The 21,917-nt window shown below is 37.8% G+C and overlaps 1 long non-coding RNA gene across 1 annotated transcript in view; it reads right to left on the bottom strand.

Annotated features, from left to right (window-relative positions):
• Nucleotides 1-9,115: 9,115 nt before the first annotated feature.
• The window catches only part of LOC306656540, a 109,731-nt gene continuing 96,929 nt past the window's right edge, over nucleotides 9,116-21,917 (bottom strand). The window contains exons 2-3 of the long non-coding RNA XR_013762558.1: nucleotides 10,861-10,959; nucleotides 9,116-9,912 (exon numbers count right to left, since the gene is read on the bottom strand). This is a non-coding gene — a long non-coding RNA (uncharacterized lncRNA). The remainder of the gene's footprint in view (nucleotides 9,913-10,860; nucleotides 10,960-21,917) is intronic.

The following is a 21,917-nucleotide window of genomic DNA, read 5'->3' as shown; positions in this document are numbered from 1 at the left end:
AAGATTAAAGTCTTCACTGACTCACCGTTAAACTATTATTTTCCTACTCACTAAGATCACATGGGGTTCTTCATCAGCCCAGGATGTGAGAAGCAGGGTGTTAGATCTCCAAAGCATGATGTCATCGACTCTCAGTGCATTAATCATCATGGCATATGTATTATTTCACTGCTTTGCTCTGCTGAGCCAGGGAGATGATGCATATGAATTCACACTCCTCCACGTTCACCTTCTTTCTTCTTCCATCTCCATTTGCTCTCTGAAGGCAGTTTTGGCTGCCACCAAATACTGCACCCAAAGTGCCAAATTTTTAAATGCAAATGGTGTTGTGTATTTATAGGAACATCTCATCATTTGGGCCCGGCCTCTCTCAGTGGGTATATGCCTACTGGTATTGTAACTATGATTTTGTTGCAGCTATGTGTCTAAGTTACAACCGGAATTGTAAAATGCTGATTTAAAACTGGGATATGGATAGGTAGACTCAGATGCCTCTTGGGTCACTAAGTCTGTTGAGAGGCATGGAGATCTATCTGTCTGGGATGTAATTTTTTTTTTTTCAGGTCACATAAGCCCCTCTGTTCCTTCTCATCATTTCTGTTGACATTAACCTCTGATGTATATCTTGCCTCTGTTGTCACCAGCTCTAAACAATCTCCTATCCACCTAAGAGAGAGTGGGCCTGATTCAACTGACGAATTGACAATTGCCACTCTATAAGATGCTGGAGATGGAAGTGTAAAAAAGAAAGAGACTTTGCCCATAAGAAATTAGATTATAGTGGAAATAGAGATAAAAGAGAGTTAATATGCTGTTGTAAGAAGAATCTCCTATGCTGTAGAAGAACATTGTACAAGAAAGGGATACTTATATTGACTTTTGGAGAAGGAATTTAGAACTTGAAGGAGAGGAGCTTAAAACTTTGGGGCCTAATGCATATAGGCTTTCATCCATGGATGCGCTGGAATTCCAGAAGCATCAGGAGTTTTGAGCAGGTTCTGGGAAGCAATAAGGAAATGATCATCTTTTGTTTATTCACCCTTCATCACTGAAGTTTTGGGGGAGTGACTTCTCAATGTTATTTAAAACATCTCAAAAGCAAAAATGTCTAAACAATGATTTCTTTTCAATGAAAATTTTGATTTTGTTGATTCTGTGGGTTCAATTCCCAGGGCCTTGTGCATGGTAGGCAAGCCCTTCACCACTGAGCTACAACCAAAAATCTTGAAGGTGCCTCTCTGGACCCAAGTACTTTTCCTTGGGTCTGACTACTGGTCTGCCTTCTCTGGGTATTGGTTTGAGGCTGGTAGAGTGACTTCTTAGGGTGGATTAGCCCTTTGAATGGTCTGATTAGAAAGATCTTTGCAGACAAGGCAGAAGTGAAGCCACCACTCCTTGAGAATGACTTCTGGAGGTTCATCTCTGCTCTGTTTGGATGATGACTTCGCTGACTCAGGTTTCTCAGCTTTATCATCCTAATACTTGCCACAATTGTTCTGGGGCTCAATCAATCTGTAATGTCCTAGGTCTCAACTTATTTACCCCTTATTATTATTCAAACAGCATCCCAAATATCTATGAATGCTACTGTTACTTTTAACACTATTAATACTACTAATAAAGTCTTTTTTTATTTGTTTCTTTGAGTGACTACATGCTAAGCACCATCCTAGGCATGTTTTCATATCTTCAGAACAACTCTGAAAAAGTAAATATTTTTATTTTGTAGTTGTGGTTACTGAGGCTCAGAGAATTTAAGAAACTTCAATTCATCGAATATTGTCCTCTGGATATGGAACACATTTGCATGTTTATGTACCGTCTTTGACACCGAATTGCCATTTAGCACTTTTTACAATTCCATTGAGTCAGAGAGCCTGCAGGTGTTGGCAGTGCTTCCTGGTATGGGGACCACAGGCAGCCGCATGACTGGAAAGTCAGGTGTGTGTGTGGTGGAGGTGATGGCTTCTGCGATTTTCAAGGCTAGCAAAGGGTCTTCTTGGGCAAGCAGGTCCCTCCCACTGGAGAAGAAAGTGCATGGGACTCCAGAGTCAGCCAGATGCCAGGGCACCTGTCTTTCCACCTGAGTGCAGAGAGTCACTAGGTATTGGTTTTCTCTTTAGCTTTATTATTTTTGTTTATTTATTTGTACTGTCTGCTGGGTGTTGATTGTTTTGAACTCAGGACTGTTAATTCTTAGCAAAAATATGGTTTTGAAATATTGTAATTGAAACCAATCCTTTCAGAGAAAGGGAAAAAGGAACTTGATCAGAATTAATATTACTAACATCAGAAATTCCTATATAATCCTGAAAATATATTGACATGCTCTAGAAGTTTTGCTTTTAGGAAAAGAAATCATATGACAAAATATGCTTTTCTACTTACTTTTTTTTGTCAAAAAACTAGAATTTCTTATTATAGGACTCCAATTGTTTAGCTTGTGAATAACAGTATTTTTAAGTACCAATAAACTTCCATTGTATAGGCAGATTATGGAAAGCAAGTTTGAGACCTTTCAAGTTCTCTAGTTGCATCTCAGGCTCTAGATGCAACATGGAACTGAGAAGCATTTGTAGCCCATACAGAGGAGTAAGAATGAACATATGAAAAACAGGTTTAAACTTACTCTTTGCATGAGGAAAGGGACCACGTGTATACTTTGCCAAGCAATTAAGAAAGTATAAACATTTCTTGGCTAGAGGGGATGAAGTGATAGCAGGTTCCCTGTTGTTTCTGATTAGAGCATATAGGCATTTTCAGAGCTGGAGGTGTGGCCTAGGATCACAAAGAGAAAGTGGTTAGCCACTGGCCATGAGTTACTGGGGTGTATTTCTTGCTGTTTTGAAGTAATGTCAACTTCAGTGGTCTTCTGTTGAAGCAGCTCTTGTGCCGATGACGTATGATTAAATAGTACCTCGAAGATATCAGAGAGTCATAGACTGGTATCCAATGATGGCTTCCTTTTCCAAAATAAGGGGCAAATAGTCTGGAAGACCTAGTACCAATTCCATTGTACCACATTGATCCTGTGTTCAATTTGTTGGCTGGTGATTTGAAACAGCTTTCAGAAGCACTGAATAAGTGTCACAAAATACTTACAGGTGATTATTTTCCTCCTTCAAGAACTTTATGGAGAGCTGATTATGAACTCTTCATGCCCCTATATGATTCAATACCATATATCATTGAGAATTTTGAGTATGCAGTTTGTACAGCCTGCTCTTCATAGTCATTACAATTCACACACACACATTGATTCCCATTCCCTAGCAGAGATAGAATCAGTGAGATTTTGTTCCTTAGTCAATCTCTTGATTTATTTAATCTTACCCTAGTTTAATACCAAGAGGGATTTAAAATGGCTAAATTAATGAAATTCAGTAAGTTGTCTCTTGACCATACTTAGCATACTTTCTCTACTTTTTAAATTTCAATTTCCCTATTCTTCAGAGAGCTTTATCTTCTTTATCTTCTTTTTCTTTCTTTAAATTATGGTGGATATAGAGCATCCCATTATACTTTGAGTAGCTGGTATCATTCCTAAATTAAAGAAAAAAAAAAAAGGTAGAAAAATTTTCCTGAAATTTTTTGCCAGAAATTTGTATGAGGTGAAACACCTAGTTCATAAGGAAAAAAGCGCCAAATCCAGTCACCTTTTGAGGAACTTAAAATATTTCATCTGTTTCTAAGATACTTGGGTAAGTTCAACTAAACAGGAAATAACAATCGAAGTCCTGAGTCAGAAAGGAACTGCTCATTACTCATTTGAGTTCACAGGCAGAATGATGAGGCCATTACCCTGAAATCTATAAACCTTGAGATAATGCATTGTCAGTTATGAAAATACTATGGGTATAGGCCTATTATCATGTAATTTTATGATTGATTCTGCTTTCTCTATTCTCTTGTGCTACTCAAATCCTTCCTACTTCTAGATAGAGCATATTTTTGCAAACTGTGTATGACATAGGGTACTTTTGAGTGGAGAAGATAAATTACTCCACTCAGTCTTGGAATAACCTACACCACCCTAGATAATTTGAATGGAAAAAGTACATTCAAGAACAAATGGAAAGATCTGTTCTCCTTCAACATAATTGAGGCAATGTTCAGTTTCTCTAAATACAGGGAAAGGTAAACATGAGATGCAAAAATATTGTAGTACAGATCTCTTTGGCCTCTTGTGGTGGGCCAGTCATCTGCAATACGCAGATGACTTGTCACACCCAATGAAAACCATGAAGAAAGGGAAGCAAAATGGGGATGTGGGGTGGAAGGTATAAATTCAGTGGTCTTTTGGTATTTTGGAAAATGTAAGTCAATGTGGCATTTGCAGAAGTTATTGCTTGTTTTCAAAACCATCATATACCTTCCCATGCAATCACACCTAAGAATGCTGATTCCCTTTTATCCTTTAATCTAAAGAGGAGTAAGAATATTTTCTTCCTATAGGAAGTCTGATTCACCCACTTGGGAACATGTGTCCACATGCCATGCCAATGCTCAGCAGATTAGAGGTTCTGAGACATTTTACTAATGTTTATTGAATACTTGCTATTGTGTTAGCTATGTCTACAGAACTTCGATTTTCACAAAAGCCCCTATAAGGTTAGTACTATTTTTGTGTAGATGTGAAACTGAAGCATACAGAGATAAAATGCAGCTGTTCCAAGAGATTGGCTGCATATTGTCCTTATGAGGAACCTGCAGCATTTGTTTGTCCCTTTCCTTCCCTTTTCCACTATTGTACCACTTTAGGCTATTTTTCAAGTTGGAGAATTAAGTACATGTGTAAGGTAAAGAGCAATGCATATCAAGAGATAGGCAAAAGAAGTCTTCCTTCTCTTATGTCCTAGGGAAACTCCACAGTGGTAACTATTACTAAATTTTTATGCATTTAAATTTTTTCTGTGCATAAACCAGGATATACCCACTTATGCATACACATTCATATTTTTTGTGGTTCACTTAACATACCTGTGCTGCTATTGCAGTCATTTGTGAACAAACTTGTCTCCCAGATTTGACTGTAAGCTCTTTGAAGTCATGCTCTATATCTGTTCTGGTTATCTACTGTGAAGTAACAAATGATTCCAAGGCTTAGTGGCTTAAACCAACATTTGTTTTGCCCACAGATCTGAATTTTGGCGGGGTTCAATGAGAATACCTGTCTTTGCTCCACTGGGTATTAGTGGAGGTGGCTGGGAGGTTGGGCTGGAATCTTATGAAGGCTCCATGGCTCACATGTGCAATGTTTGTTGTTGGTTCTCAGCTGGACCTAGGGGAGACTGTGGCTGGAGCACCCACTCATGGACTTCCCAAAGAGCTGCCTGGCTTTCTTAGAGCTTGGTGTTAGGTTTCAAGCATCCTTAGAAAACTGGGTAGAAGCTGTTTGCCTTTTGTAACTCATTCATAATAGCATCATTTCTGCAGTTCCTATAGGCTTACTCAGACTCCAGGTGAGAGAATGTCTCTCTCTCCTTTCAAAATCCCCATCGTAAGGAGAGCATGTGGGATGGATGTACCCATGAGTCCATATTTGAAAAATACAATCTGCCACATATATATTTTCATTTTAGACTTATTTTTCCACTGTCCAGACCTGTGTTTCACAGTTTTGTGCGCAGCAGGTACTCAATTAATGTACGGGACATGAAATTATTGAATCAGATTTAGGAGAGACAACTTTCTGAGCCAAACTAACAGGGAAGTGAGGTGGTAGCTCACAAAAAGAATGGAATTTGGGGTATAAAATCCCACCAGGGACAAATATAAGGAGTTTCTAGAGAAGGTGCTTAGAAAATAATTCTTTTGGGATAGGTGGTGGATGTCTATCCAGGAGGCTTCTGAGAAGTGCTATTTTGATTGTGAAGGGGAAGGGAGCTAGGGCCAGGCTGGGCTTTAGGGAGCAGATGTAGCAAAATGGCACATCCTTGAGAATTATAAAATTGGGAAAGCTGCAGAACCTTGGTATTTGTTGATTTTCCATTTGTCTGTGACTTCTGTAAAGTTGGAAAAAAGAAAAAAAACTAGATTTCCCAATGTAGTAAGGCTTTTGTGACTTGATTTTTGGACTTCAAGGGTTCATTACCATTTGCTAGAGCTTAACTGCAGTGCTGGCAATGAAATCAGGGTCAGATAACTGAGCGAAACACTTAGGCTCATTACCACCACTGTTCACAATGGCATCGTTCTCCCTGTCTCTGGGAATGGTGCAGAGTCCTTGAGTCCCCTTCCACTGCCCCTCAAGCCTGTTGCTCCACGAGGTCCTCTTGCCAACCCCTCTGCTCCTTGCTTCTGCTCCTTCCTTTTCCTTCCCCTCAGACACTGTGCTAGTTCAGGCTTTTGTCATCCATTTCTAAGAGATTATGGCATTAGATGAACTGGTTTCATCTCTCTCTCCTTTGATTATCTTATAAATCCACTGCCAAGTCAGTTTTCCTAAAATTAGTTAACTTATGCTTCAGTTAAAAAAAAAAAAATTGGTAATACCTTTGATGGTTGAATCAAGTCCAAAGAACTTAGCATATCAGGTCAGGGTCCTGATGGATCAGCCCCCTTCATGTGCATGGTAGTTTTCTCTTAAACCAGTCACACTCCTGACACAGCAACCTGGTTACTGACCCCTTCTTCCTGTTTTCTCTGTCAACTCTCCTCTTCCTTTTATTCCCCTGACCACCATTGCTAACAGTTGAAATTATACTGATTCTTTAACTTATCTTCTTCCTTCAAAGCAATCCCTGTCCCTATCTAAAGAAGAGAGTATGATATCTGTTTTCTTCTTTGAATGGCTTTGTGTCACTTTCTCTCTGGTGCTATAGCAGGGTGCACTGAGCTCTCTTCCTGGTTGGAGACTTATGTAGCACATTTGGGGCTTTCCTGACTTTACCTAACTTCAGCATTGTTTGTCCATGATCAGAGACACACACATAGCAGGGCTTTGCTAAATGTTGTTTGGGATTGAATTATCACAGATTGTGTTTGGGAAAAAAACACACACACACACACACACACACAAATTTAAGTTTAATCTGGACCATCAATTTAAACTTTTCTTTATACAGAGTGTATAAAGCAAATGCAGTGAAAACATCTGATTGGTTTGATATCTTATCACTCTAATCATATTTTCTAAGTAAAAAAAAATCAAAATGTGATTTTGTAAATGATGTCTATAACATGGTTGTCAAAGGACAATAATACAGTTTCCTCAAAATATGCTATATGGAATTTGATTCCTTTTGTATGTGAGAGCATAAAAACTAATGACTCTTTTAGACACAATTCCCACATACATTGGTAAGTCAGTGAGTAATTTTCCACTAGATGGAATGGGAACTCTAAACATTTTGGATTGTACATCTTATACCTTTTTGTCCTCATCTGTTTTTTTATTTTTTAATTTTTTTTTTACAGACTTCATTTTGATTTATTGTACACAAATGAGGTAAAACTTTTTGTTTCTATGGTTGTACATGATGTAGATTCATACCATTTGTGTAATCATACATGTACATAGGGTAATAAAGTCTGTCTCATTCCACCATTGTGACTTCTATCACGTGATATGAGAAGAGAGAGACCAATAGTGTTTCTTTCTCTCTTTATCAGTACTAATGAGATTAATTGATAAGAATCAGTATCTGAGGATTACAGTCACTGAAAATTGTGTATTGAAGTCATGAAACTGGGATTTTTAAAGAAAATCATTTTTTTTTGTGACTTGTTCCAAAATTCTCTTCTTTTATATTAGAGGTTATAGTGTTCAAAATTGATTCTCTTTGCACCTTGTAACAATATTTCAGTTACCCTGTTTTTGTGGTTTTGAATAGTTTGTCATTTTTCCATCAGTACCTGTAGGTATCATGTAATTTTTTGGTAATGCTATTCATAAAGCTCTTCTAAAGTCTCCACCACACACTTAGCCATTATTTGGGGCACAGGTTTTCTTTGAAGCCAGCAGGACCTTTGTGCACAGATGAAACAGGCACAGGAAAGGGGACGCTTCCCACCTTCCTCTCTGTTGGACTTTTCATCACTATATGACAATGTTTTCCACTCCTCTGTAGATAAGAATCTTTCTGTAAATTTTCTATATTTGGCACTGAGACTAAATGCTGTAAAGCAACATCAGCTATTCTCACCACATTCATACAGATTAAAAGCAAGTCAAAGACAATTAGATTACTCTGGAAGGAACCATGACCCACAAACCGATGGTTCTTGATAGTGTCTTCTAGCATGTTCTCTTTGGCAAATGCCAGAGACAGACTAAGACAATTTTCTCTTGTCCCTGCCCTTTGAAAGAATAGACTCCGTTTCCTTTTCCCACATCCTCAATCATTTGCTTGTTAGGACTTAAAAGAGTTAGGTGATTTTGTTCAGTTCTTATTATAATCAACTGGATTTCAAGTATCCCTCTGCCCCAGATATCTTTTCTAACTTTGTAAAACTTCAGAGACGCTCCATAAATTCCCTTGACATTCCATGCCAATGTTCAATGGGCTTGCCTTTCAGAAAAGTGCCACCTCAAGTAGTCACATGGGGTCATAACCAGTTTGTTTTCATCTGGATGCCTGAGGAGCACCAGCTCAGCTGTGTCTTGTCTTCTTGTAGACAATAGAAAGCCTAGTAGCACGTGAGTCCATGTTGACCTGACCGGTACAAACCCTGTGAAGGAAGTCTTAGCTCTTCATGACTTTCTTGCCTGAAACCTCTTCCAGATTTCCACAGTCTGTGAAAGGCTAAACTCAGGGTTTTCTTTGCCCTAAAATTATTTTCCATACTTCAGTTTCTCCTACATGAAATAAACTTAGTGGTAGAAGCTGGCTTTTCAACAATCAGCTAACTCCAGTTCAGAAATTCAAGGATCTGGAAGGGATACTCCTGAGACAGCTTCTGGTAAAAGAAATTCTCAGTCTTCCAACTTGTGTGTTTTCATCTGCTTGGGATTGAACACTTGGAGACAGACAGAGACAGACAATAAATATTTTCTAAAGATTTATTTGTAAATTATAATCACTTTTAAATAAACCTTAAAGATTCTCCTTGAAGAAGAGAAATTTTGTTTTGGAATAAATTTATGGTTTCTAATGTATTTAGGATTATTTTCTGTCTTGTTGGGAAAAATTTCTGAGGGGAAAAAGCATAATTTTTTCTAAGCAACACACGTGAGAATTTTTTTGTAATAACTGTCCCAAATTTCTCCTTTTTGATACACTAAGGTTGAGAAAAAAGACTTTGCCAATGTCCATGTATACTTTTTATATTTTAATATTTTTTATATTAAGTTAACTTTATATTTCTCAGGTTTCATCTTAGACATCAAGAGCTCAGGAGAGAGACTATTTCTTAGAATATGAGATCCCTTCTATATCTATATAATTATTACTTTTCATGAAAAAAGAACATGTTAATTCATGCATGTATATTGAGTACAATGGGTTTCTCTTGTTTTGTTTATTTTGTTTTCCAGTGAAAGTCCAGTTGCCATGTTTAAACTTATGTTACAGCTCCTCTCCTAACTCATCCCAAATAACTGACCCTCAAAAAAAATCTTAGATTTATTTAGTTTCAAAGAACAGGAAAAAGGAAATCAGTATTTCATTTGGTGCTGTTTGCTCTTGGACTGTTTCCATGTACCTGTAAGAATGAAACCTATTTTTTTCTCCTGCTTTCCTATAATTATGTTTTAGTATTGAGAATTCTTTTTTTTGTCAGAGTAGATTTCTAGCAATTTGGTAAATGTTTTAAAATCAATCAGTCTTTAAAAAATTTGTCCTGCCAAGACTGTGAACTACATTCCTACATATTCATTTTTGAATTGATGGATGGGTGACAGGCAGTAGGCAGCAGGATTGAGCACTCAACGATTCTCATGTCAGGCTTCAGAAATCTTCACAATCTGATCTGAGCACATGAGAAAGAGGAGGAAAAGAGCAAAACCAGAAATATGTATGAGAATTTGATTTTAAGTCAGAAAATAGCAGCAAAGAATTATTTTTACTAGAAGGAATAGCAAAATAGTGAAGCTAAAAGGCTGGAACTTTTGATGTCATTATGAATAAATGAACTGATTATTTTATGTTTTATTGAAAAGTTATCTGTTATGCCATGTTGAAATCTTAGAGGATAGTTGAAAGAGAATAAAAATGATTGAAAGGTTCGAGGGCCAGATTTATGAGGAAAGATGAGAAAAAGACAAAGTTCTAATGATGGTCTTCCAGTAAAAGGTGGTGTGGTTTGATGGGAATAGCAGTGGTCTGGAAGCAGAGGACTTTGTCTTACAGCTACTTCCAGTGATCCATTGTGTCTCCAGGCAGGTTACTGTGTCCAAGGATCAAACTGTTAAGGAAAAGAAAAACATGCAATATTTTTAAAACTAGAGATCGAACACTCAGAATTTGGGGAACATTAGTCAATCTATGATGCTGGCCCTTTAGTTAAATGCTTATTTATTTATTTATTTCTTGTTCCTTTTGCAAAATCCATTGTGTCTTGCTTATTCTTAGCCATGTTCAAACACCAACTCTAAAAGAGAGAAAAAAGAAGAATGAAAATAGAAAAATTAATGCAAGTACAGTTTCTTCAGGGGCGTCCACTGGTTTCCTTTCAGCCTGTCCTACTTTTTCTCAAACCTGGCTTGCATGCCGACTTGGCGTGTTTCTTTGCAATCTTGTTAGAGTTTTTGCAAAAAAAGTTAAAAAAGAAAAACAAAAAGAAAAAGAATGACAATTACAAAACTAAATAGAGCATTCAATTTACCAGTACTTAAAAGCAAAATAGAATTGTGTTCCTGCCTGTACCCAAGTCCTGCAGGAGCTCATGGAAGCAAGTAAATAATCAACTACTACTCACTTGGACAATGACAAAGAGGACCCGGGGGCTTGTTGAGCAAGTGCTAGATGATCTTCATTGTTCTGTGTAGCCAGAAAGTTCCATAACATGATTCCTACCCTAGGGGAGATCACATGTTAAAAGTTGGGAAAGTTCAGATTGAGTCAAGGTGGTTTGTGTGTGGTGTGTGTCCCTAATCGCTCCCAACACTCTGTACAAGTACTTTTCCTTCCCTGGGCAGTTCACTGGTTTAGATTTTTCAGTTTTTTGAGAAAGTGAACCATGTTCCAAAAGGTAAACCCTAAGCAAAGGATACCAAACAACTGACAAGGGACATGGTATAGAATAAAAAATCTACAATTGTATGTGTACTTATGAACTATTTACTACTTAAAGGAATTTCTACCCTTTGAAAAATTCAAAGGTATAAGTAATCAGTTAGCAGTAGTTGTAAAACAAATCAGAATTCATTGCAGTGTGCACTATGCATCATGGTCTCCCTACAGTTTAGAAAAGATTTTAAAAGTATCAATTAAAAAAAAAAAAAAACTGTAACAAAAAAGTCAGTTAGTAAACCAACCCTAAAGCCAGGGAAGGAGGAGAATCAATAGGTTGACAAATACCCCACCTTGTACCCCTTGGTTCTAGGGGTAAAATTGTGCCTTCTTTCCAAAGTGAAGAGGGAAGGACACCATCCCTGCATGCTCATGCATTTGTGTGTAACATATACACCATTTTTTTCAGGTGTTACGAGTGAGACAAAATACAAGACACAACCACATTTCGCTATCATTTCAGGAGATGAAATACATCAGCATGAGCAAGACTAGAGAATATTAACAATCTGCTTACCAGCAAGTGGAAGTATTGTCCCACTCACTGATTATGGAGTTGAATATCATATCCTAGACAAGAGCGACAGATCGATACAATCTGGCTTTTCCTTCATTCGTTTTCTTAGTTTGTGGCTAGGAGCCAGTGATATATTTTGCTCTCTTTGTTCCTCACTGCACACGTGCTCTGGTAAGCAGCTGCTGTCTTCTTTTCGGTGCTCAGCCACTATCAATGTACTTCTGTGAGGTGCTAGGAGAATTTTCATCAGCCCTGGCCAGTAAGTTGCTCTTCAGACATGTCTCTTAGACATCCTGCATTTTTATTCCTCTTCAGCACTATGGAGAAAGGTGGGACTGAAGTTCTCCCTGTCACAAAGTTTATCAGCTGAAGTTAACACAAGCAGGAAAGAAAGACATAAAGTGTTTCCTCCTCTCCCTGTAAACTGAGTGAGGTCATATTTTTCTGATGCTATTTTAAAACAGAAGTTTTGGGTGATTGCATATACTCTAGTTTATTTTTTTTTTTTTGTCTTCTCTGACCCCAAGAATATTTAACATCTTATTGTTTTCATTTCGACTTATTCTACCTGATTTAAACAAAACGAATTGGTCAAAGACAACAGCTGTCTTATCCTCCAGTGCATTACCACATACCCAGCATTCCTCTCTCAAGCTTCTGAGTATCCTACCATAGGAACAAGTGAAAGAGCTAGAAATAAAGTTCTTAATTTTAGTTATTTTTATCTGCTCCATTTCCCTTCATGTCACCTCAGAAACCTCCCTGACATTTAATCAAAGTGAATTTTCTCTTTCAAATATTTAATTTATTCATTTGTCATATATTATTTATTCCTAATTTCATTACACTGGGATATTGTTTAAGTGTGTGGGGGTCAAAATATATACAATGAGGTTCCTGACCTGATAAATGAATGGCCCTGAAAATAAATAACTGGGGTATATGGTGATGTGTCATGGAATGTATGAGTGAGGCCTACACGAAATCCTGTGTAATTCAGGAGTGTAATTAGACATTCTGATGGCTATCGTCAGGGAATATTTCACAGAGGAGTTGGCATTTGAGGTAAGACCCTAAACAGTGGAGAGAATTGCAATAACTAGAGACAGGAAGAGGGTCATAGGAAGAGAGAACAGTTTAAACAAAGAAACTGAGGTTTGATAATGTCAGGGGCACTGTCAGAAGGAAGGCTATTGCATCTCAGAGAAGTAAACCAATTTATCTGCATTAAATATTAAGACTTAAAATAGATAAAAATTAAATTGTACATGATTTTGAATGCAAAGTTAAGAAGTTTAAACTTAATAGTTCTGAGGACACAAGATGATCAGATAGGAAGAATTAGGCCAAGGAGACTGTATATAGGGAGACCAGTTGTCATCTAATGTGGTGTGATGAGGACTGAACCTCACACCTGAAGCAGGAAGATGCTGATGGACATGGCAAAACAGAAGCAGGTATTGCAGAGGAAGAAGTGACGAAACATGAGATCCTATCAATCAGAAAGATAGAAAAAATAAAACTTATAAGAAAGCCAAGAAGAAAGAAAGAAAAAGAAAGAAAGAAAGAAAGAAAGAAAGAAAGAAAGAAAGAAAGAAAGAAAGAAAGAAAGAAAGAAAGAAAGAAAGAAAGAAAGAAAGAAAGAAAGAAAGTCAGTCTGGGATAAGAGAGGTGGGAAGCTATGTTCTCCACTACAGGATTGATCTGGCAAGTCTTACTCTTGCTAGTTTAATGTGTGTACATTTTGGAGCAAGTGGGGTGGTGGTGCTGTGTTGGGAGACAAGAATTCAAAGAGCACTCCTTCCACTGTGATGCATGCCTTCTTCAACTTGGCATTTCTGAAATTAGATTACTTCTTACCATCTATGGGCACATTTAATGTGACTTTTTTCCCTCAAAAAGAAGTTAGTAAATCAATGGTGCTTGTTTTAATTGGCACCTTATTATCAAAGAAAGAATGTAAAATATGTATTATTATTGTATTTGAGTTAGGCTTTCAATGCAAAATTTCATACTCATTGAAATTAAGTCAAATAACTCAGTAAGTATAAATTACATTTAAATATTAATAATGTTAATAATAATATTACTGATGTAAATAATATTCCACAAACATCTACATTGCCCAAAGTAAAAAATCAATGGGAAATTAATCAATTGCCAGAGCTTTGGGCAGATTATGAATGTATTCATCAAATGTTTACTGAGCAGCTCTGATAAAAAAAAAGTCACTCTTCTAAGTTCTAGAGGGACACAGAATGAATGAGAAGGAGCTCTGCCATGGACTGGGGATAGGAGTGGAGTACACAAGAAGAAAAGACAGGTGTTCATACTTTTACCAAGGCAAAATGTGACTAATCACAGGACAGTCCCCTAAGGTGTGCTCTGGATTACCTGAGGAGAAGACTTTCTCTCCCATGGCTGCTTGGAAACGTCACGTTAGTCTTTAAGACACTGAAGCACAGATCAGTAACTTGCTCCAGGGCCTCAGAACCCACGCTTAATTAGTTGTTCCTCCTCTTCTGAAAGCATGCACACTGGGATGTGCAACCATGAGAGGATGCTGGACATGGTCAGGGGAGGCACTGCAAATAGTGTGGAGGAAGGTGTGGCTCCGGAGGTGAAGTGATGGAATTCTCTAGGGTTTGGGACACTGTGTCACTACTACTATGATCTGTGTAATGGAATTGGCCCAAGATGGTCTTCAATAATGTGCCACCAGGCACGTGCAGCTTGCATTCACCAGGGAACTCCTTTTCTGTGACTTTGCATTCTCCAAGGTCGTTTCCACTTTCTCTGTTCTTTGCTTTGATCATCATGATGTGTGGTATTTCTTTTTGCACTGGGAATATGGGAAAACAGACTCCACACTGGTACTGACTTTGTCAAATCCCTGTGGCTGGCAGGAAGTAGAGCTAGGAAGGGAAACAAGATAACCTGAAACCTAGCCATGGGCTGCTGCTTCTACTAGGTCTTGATCCTCCTCCCTTCCTTTCACTGGTTTTATCACAATATTTTTACTTTTTTTATAATCAGAGGTGTAAATGGGCTGTTCAACACTGGAAATCAGTACTCCAATGTAGAAGATATCACTTATTTTGGCCAACTGGCAGGACCAGGCTGTCAGGGGTCTGCCAGGCAGGCAGTAACTGCTGTGCTTTTCCACTGGGAGGAGGAACAGCCTCATGGCTGTCCCTGGAGATTCAGTGTTGGGACTGCATGGCACATTCCCCAGGCTTCTGCTTTTGGGACAAGGCCAGCTGTCCATCTGTCTTCGGTTAAGCCACTCATTTTGCTGTCTTTTTGCTCCCAGCTTCTTAGTAAAATAGAAATTCGACAGTGCATGGCTAAAAAGAAGGTGTCACTGTTTATGAATTCAACTCAACTCATTGTCACATATTCATTTATACAATTTCAATATTTGTTATTTCAGAAAATTTTTGAAAACCCCAACAACAACAAAAGCTTCTACTGTACTTTGAGTAAATACTCAGGCCAATGAGATGCTGGGTAGTCATCTAATTGGGAGCTGAATAGGACATTCCACTTTTAATATTGTCTTAAATATCTCTAAATAGTAAAAATGGATAGTATGAATTTTCCAGGACTTCCATAACAAATGTTCACAAACTTAGTGGCTTAAAACAACAAATTTTCTCTCTTCCAGTTCTGTAGAAACCTGAAATCCAGGTGTCAGCAGGGAGCTGCTCTCCTGAGACTCTGGGTACAATCCTTCTTTGCCTCTTCTTAGTTTATGGTGGTGACTGCCAAAGCTTAGTGTTCCTGGGTTTATAACTGCAAAACTTGCAATCCCAATGTGTCTGTGTTTTCACACGGTATTCATGTCTTCTCATAGGGACACTAGTCATATTGGATTAGGACCCACCCTAAAGACCTCATCTTAATTTGATTACATCTGCGAAGACCCTATTTCTAAATAAGACCACTCTTACAGATACAAGGGGTCAAGACTTCCCTGTGCCTCTTTTATGTGCTTTCTTAATGGGACAATCAAAGCAAAACAGACTGACTAATGATTGGCACTTTTCTTTCATTATGACTACTTATATACTTATCATAGCATTTTATCAAGGTTGTAAATTTCTTAGGGGAACAAGTAGAGCTGCAGTAAAGTGAATGTTTTGATCTTCTTTGATAAGTCCATTATATCTCTTGGAACATTGTTTGAATTGCAATCATACGGAAACTTATTTTTTCATTATCTATCTCCTTTACTGGATGCTTATCTCTGCAAAGTCAGGGGTCATGTCTGGCTCATTTGTACAAGCTCAGAGTTAGCACAGCTGTGGAGGAGTAGTACTGCAGAGTGCTCAACCTTGTCATCCTTGGACCCTTACTTTGGATGTCCTGGGTTTTAGCTTTGTAATCTTAGGCAACTATGTTAACTTCAGTGTCCTGTCCTCTCTGGGGAAGAATGATAGATAAAGTGCTATTCTCATGGCTCCTATGAGATTAAACACATACAGCCCATTGCCTACATGTTATTATCATTCAATATTCAGTAAATACTTGTGGAATTCAATGGAAGGAGACTGCAATTTAATTGTAATTCTGTCTTCAAACCACTCGGTCTCTTTGGGGAAGACTGCTGTATTTTGAAGTTTTAGTTTTTTCACGAGCAAATAAAGGGAGCTACATGAAATGACTCTAGGTTTCCTTCTAGTTTGACATTCTGTAAATTCAGCCAGTATCTTCTTATGACTTTAAGGAGAGAAAGGCCAGGAAGGGAAAGGCAGGAAGGAGCAGAGGGAGAGAGAATTAGTTCTTTATATAGTTGATTCTATTCCTCATTGAGGATTATTGTAAATAGTATGGATTTATGAAAGAGGGACATATGGTTATTGGTTTCTCTCCTGTGCTTAATACTTTGTACTGTGTCTTTTTGACTTATTATTTTAATTAAATAAATTTAAGAACTGTTTCTTGCTGCCTGTTGTAACTCAGGCTCTGTGCTAGGTTATGGGCATACAGAAATGATTAATATTCTCCTCTTCCCTGGATGGCATTTAAATCTCAAAGCAATTGAAAGTTCATATCTATTTAAAATTTTAAGTAGGCAAGTATAGAAATAAAATAGAGGATTCTGGTTCCTAAAATTTAACCTTATTGTTCCTCTATAGTTCCTTGTGCTACACACACATACACACACACACACACACACACACTCACACCACACACACACACACACACACACACACACACACACACCCCTACCTAGATTTTGGAAACAAAAATGGAGAAGCTGAGGCACATTCTATTCATTGCTTCCCGCTGACCCTTTTCTGTTGATTCACTCATCATGTTCACAGACAGATCCCTATAGGTGGCAGTTAATCCAAGCAGCAGATGGTGAGCAGATTGGAGGGAGGACTATTTGGGGAACCCTAAGGTAAAAACTCTCCCTGGAGTTGTTTGGATGTAACTTAGCATCTTTGTCCCTTCCATGGGGTTGAATTTGGGGTCTCTCTAGTTAATGTTGAGCTGGGAATTGAATGTTGGGGAGAATATAGGTGAAATAGGTTTAGGGTAGCATGTTTTAGTCAGAAGAGACAGTGAAGGCAAAAGTCCTAAGAAGGAACTACTTTCTGTTAAAGGAACAGAAGGAAACCCAGCATGATCAGGGTGTGGCATAATATGAACTCATAGGATCTACCAGAACAAGCAGGACTGTGAAGGACAGATTAAGGAGTTTGGCTTTTATTCAAAGGCCAGGGGAAATCATCTAGAGCTTGTGTGGATATTTTGTTGTTCCAAGTACCACACAAAATTCCAGCGTCCAAACAGATTTCTTGTTTTCTAAGAAGTTACTTTTCAGAGCCCTGAAGGCTTTTCCTATTCTGTGAAGCTGACAGACCATGCAGATTGGGCAAGGGTTGGATTAAGTAAAACCTGAGTCTCAGGGTGACGCAGGGCAATAGGGGAAGAGGAAGGAACATTGTTACTTGTTTACCTTGAATTTTGATAAAAGATTTGGAAATGTGGCTCTGTGTGTCTGGAGAGAAAAATGGGGTAATAAATGGCTCATGAGAAATAAAGAACTGCCATTTTAGAAACAGTGGCTCTCAATAGCACAAACCAATATCCTTTTCCACCATAAAAATTCCTTTCCTGTGATTACGTTTCTCTCCTTTACTGTAATATTTTGTGGAAACTTCAGGAAATCTTTTTGAGGAAGGATTTTGCATAGTTGGAAGAAAATGATAAAGAGAAACGTAAGAGCCAGGTGTGGTGGCACTTGCCTGTAATCTCAGCTACTTGGGAGGATGAGACAGGAAGACCACAAGTTCCAGGCTTGCTCCAGCAACTGGAAAAGCTAGTGTAACACCAGTAAAATAATCCACATCTTATGATGTTTAAAAGGACAGATTGTTATCTACTTTTTCAATATCTTCTACAATTATTGGTGTACTTATGATTCCTGCCTTATGATACACATACACACTTCCTATTTATATACACATTTGTTTATATATGTGTATAAATTAAACTTACCTTATATAAATTCAAATATATTATCATCAAATATTGCCTGTGTAACATTAACCCATCTCTTATGTTAGTCCAGAGAGACAAATAAAGGCTTCCTATCCAAATAAAGGCAAAGTCCAAAACTAAATCAATTAGTGAACCAACAAAGCAAAACAAAATGCTATGATAGTCTAGGAAGTCAAATAAAATCTTGTTCACTTAGAGGCAAACAACCAAAATAAAATAAAGAAAAAAGTCAATAGCTATCTTAAAATCAGAAGGACACAGAAAAATCCTCCTTTTTTAAACAACCACTCAACTCCTCTCCCATGTGCACCCTGATGTATCCCTGCTGTATGGTCATTTGGTAATGGTCAGGGGCAGCTCACAAAGAATCAAAATCATTTCCTTTGAAGCTTTTCTTTCTGAATTCTTATTACTTGAAATCCAATAATAATAGCTTATTCTGTACTATGCACTGTTAATGGACAACTTTTTCTATTCCTCCCTAAAAGCCTTTGCTTAGAAATGTGAACACTGAGGTTTATAGAGTGTATTAATCAGCTTAGGCCGCCATGACAAACATCATAGCATAACAAATGCCACAACATAAGAAGCATCACATATTGTGTGGCTTTACAAAACATAAATTTATTTTTTCACTGTTATGGAGGCTGAAAAATTCAAGATCAAGGTGCTGACCAGTTCAACTTGTGGTGAGGGCTCTTTCTGCCCTGGGATGGCCGCTTTCTTGCTGTCCTTGCATAGTGGAGAGAGCTCTCTGGTATCTCTTTTTGCGAGGGCTCTAGTCCTATAAGGGCCCTACATATCTGCCCTCATTTTGACTTAATTGTGTCCTTACAGGCCCTATCTCCAACTACAGTCACATGGAGGATTAGGGCTTTAACATAAGAATTTGACAGACACAATTCAATGCTTATCCTTTAAAGCAGCAGAGCCAGGATTTGAAACTAAGTAGTAGCTTGGCAACAGAACCCTGCTCTGAACCTTCTACAGCTGCCTAAGATTCTCCTGAGGATTAGAGAAGGTTGGCAGTTTTCTCCAAGACCTTGCGTTTCCCACTCTCTGGTATACCTCTCTTACCTGCCTTACCAAATCTTTCTGATGTTCTACCCCACAGGGTTCACTTCAAGATGAAGACTAATTCCTTCCAAGGGTATTTCCTTATGTATGAACAAAATACCCTGTATGATTTACATGTGCGGTGTCCCCTCAAAGCTCATGTGCGAGACAATGCGAGGTGAAAGGATTGGGGTATGAGAGCCTTAACCCAATCAGTGCAGTAATCCCCTGAGTGGTGACCGTAGACAGGTGGGGCTAGCTGGAGGAGGTGGGCCATTGGGGAGTGTGCCTTTGGGGTGTATACTTGGTGAGCTGAGCTTAGTCTTTCTTGGCTTCCTGGTAATATCCTGAGCTGCTTTCCTCTACCACACTCTTCTACCATGATGTTCTGCCTCACCTGGTGCCCTGAGGAATGGAGTTGGTCTTCTATGGACTGAGAGCTCTAAAACTGTGAGTCCCCAAATAAACTTTTACTCCTTTAATTTTTCTGGTCAGGTCTTTTGGTCACAACAATGAGAAAGCTGACTAAAACATGCTTCAAATAAGAGGAGTATTCTTCCCTACCCGAATAAAGGAAGATTAGTTATTGTGCATGTGGCTGACAGTTTTAAGAGAGATTTTGTCCTCACCTCTCAGATAACCCTTGGGGAGGTTTAGCAGTTTGCAATATGAGCTTATAGTACATCTATTTTCTACCAGTTTGGTTTATCTTCTTTAATGCTTGAGAATAACAGTATTTCTGAACTTAAAAAAATTCATTTTTTCAATATATATTGCTTTTACCCATTTCTTTTTATTAACAAACATTTGTTGAACAGTTTTTATGTTTAATACATGAAGTGTGAATTTAAAAATAAAAGGTGGTCCTTACTTTCAAAGCAATTAGAGGAAATTAGGTATTAGTGGAGAAATAGACTTGCATACAATTAACTATAATCCAAGTTTAATATGTTATATCTCAAAAGCAAGATCTAAAAATCTGTGATATAACCTTTCAGAGAATAAAGTCAGATAAGAGCTTGGAATTCTTTTTATTCGATTTTATTCTGTACACAGTGAGCTACCCTTGAAACCTTTTGAGTTGGTAGACAGCTTGATCTGATTTATTTTCAGAATCACCTTTCTAAAATAAAGTGGAGTCTGTAGGGGAGGAGAGTTCAGGCTATTATAATTGCCCTCAGATAAATCTTGAAGAAAAGCAAAATTGTAAATAGTATAACACCTTTTTAGTCAAAGAATTTAATGTTTGAAAGCCACATTCTCATAAAAAATTAGTGTTTTCCCACCGTTTATCACAAAGGACACATTTGATCAGGATGCTATTTAAAATATCTAATAACTAGTATGACAGGACCTGACAATTAAAACAGGAACTGACCAATAAAAATTGACCAGTTCATAAGGATATAAATAATAGGTGTGACCACACTGATAAGTATTGATGGAATGTTAGACCCAAAAGCCTTAGCAAGCCCATGATTTGAAAGAGTCTGCTTGTAAGCATATTTCATAAATTATATAATAAATAAATTTCCAGTTCCTCAATTATTGATTTATTTTTATAATATACAGCTAAAGATCAGTGTAAGATACAAAATTGGTATGATTTTTATACTCATCTATAAAATTTGTTGTGCCAGTTGTATGTGGTCTTATATAAAGCAAATATACAATTTCTATTTGCTATTTTGAGATATTAAAAATATTTACATAACTTTAAAATTCCTAGGAGTTGGTGTATTGATGGATAATTAATAGCATGGCATAAATAGCATAATTTAGCTTGGCACAGTGATGCATGCAGGTTATATTAGTCACTAGGGAAGCTGAGGCAGGAGGATCGCAAGTTCAAGGCCAGCCTGGGCAACTTAGTAAGACCCTGCCTCCGGAAAAATGTCGGGGGACTGGGAGTGTAGCTCAGTGATAGAATGCCCCTGGATTTAATTCCCAGTAACAACAACACACACACATATGCAGAGAGAGAGGGAGAGAGAGACAGGGAGAGAGAGGGATAGAGAGACAGGGAGAGAGAAGGATAGAGAGACAGGGAGAGAGAGGGATAGAGAGACAGGGAGAGAGAGGGAGAGAGAAGAGAAAAAGAAAATGAAAGAAAAGGAAAAAAGAAAGAGCTAAGGATGTAGCTCAGTGGTAGAGCACCCTGGGTTTAATCCCCAGTACACATGCACACAAACAAAAAACAAAAAACAAAACACAAAAAACAAAAAAAGAAAAAAGAAAGGGATAAAGATGTAGCTTAGTGGTGGAGCGCCGAGCACCTCTGGGTTCAGTTCAATTTCCAGTAACAATAACAAAATAAAGCAAAATCAAATAAAACAAAAACAAAAGCAACCAATGTTAATTTTAGTTATGTGCTTCATAGCCTAGAGATGATTTTAAAAATCAATTTTTCCCATATATGTATATATGTATACACACACACATTGACATGAATATCTTTATAATTAATGAATTGATGTATTATTTACTTGTCAAAGTCTGTAGCGTGGTCATTTGTCTTACGCTCTGGTCACCTACCTACCCTTAAAGCCATATGTGCCTGTAAACTCTGATTTAGATCTTCGTATTTTGGGGAGACATTATTCTGCCTGTGTCATAATCCAATTCTAATAGTAATGTGTCATACTGTGATAGGA

Source organism: Sciurus vulgaris (genome assembly GCF_902686455.1).
Source record: "Sciurus vulgaris genome assembly, chromosome: 3".
NCBI lineage: Eukaryota > Metazoa > Chordata > Mammalia > Rodentia > Sciuridae > Sciurus > Sciurus vulgaris.
The sequence above is the reverse complement of the archived record's forward strand: the minus strand, read 5'-3'. Positions and strand labels throughout refer to the sequence as shown.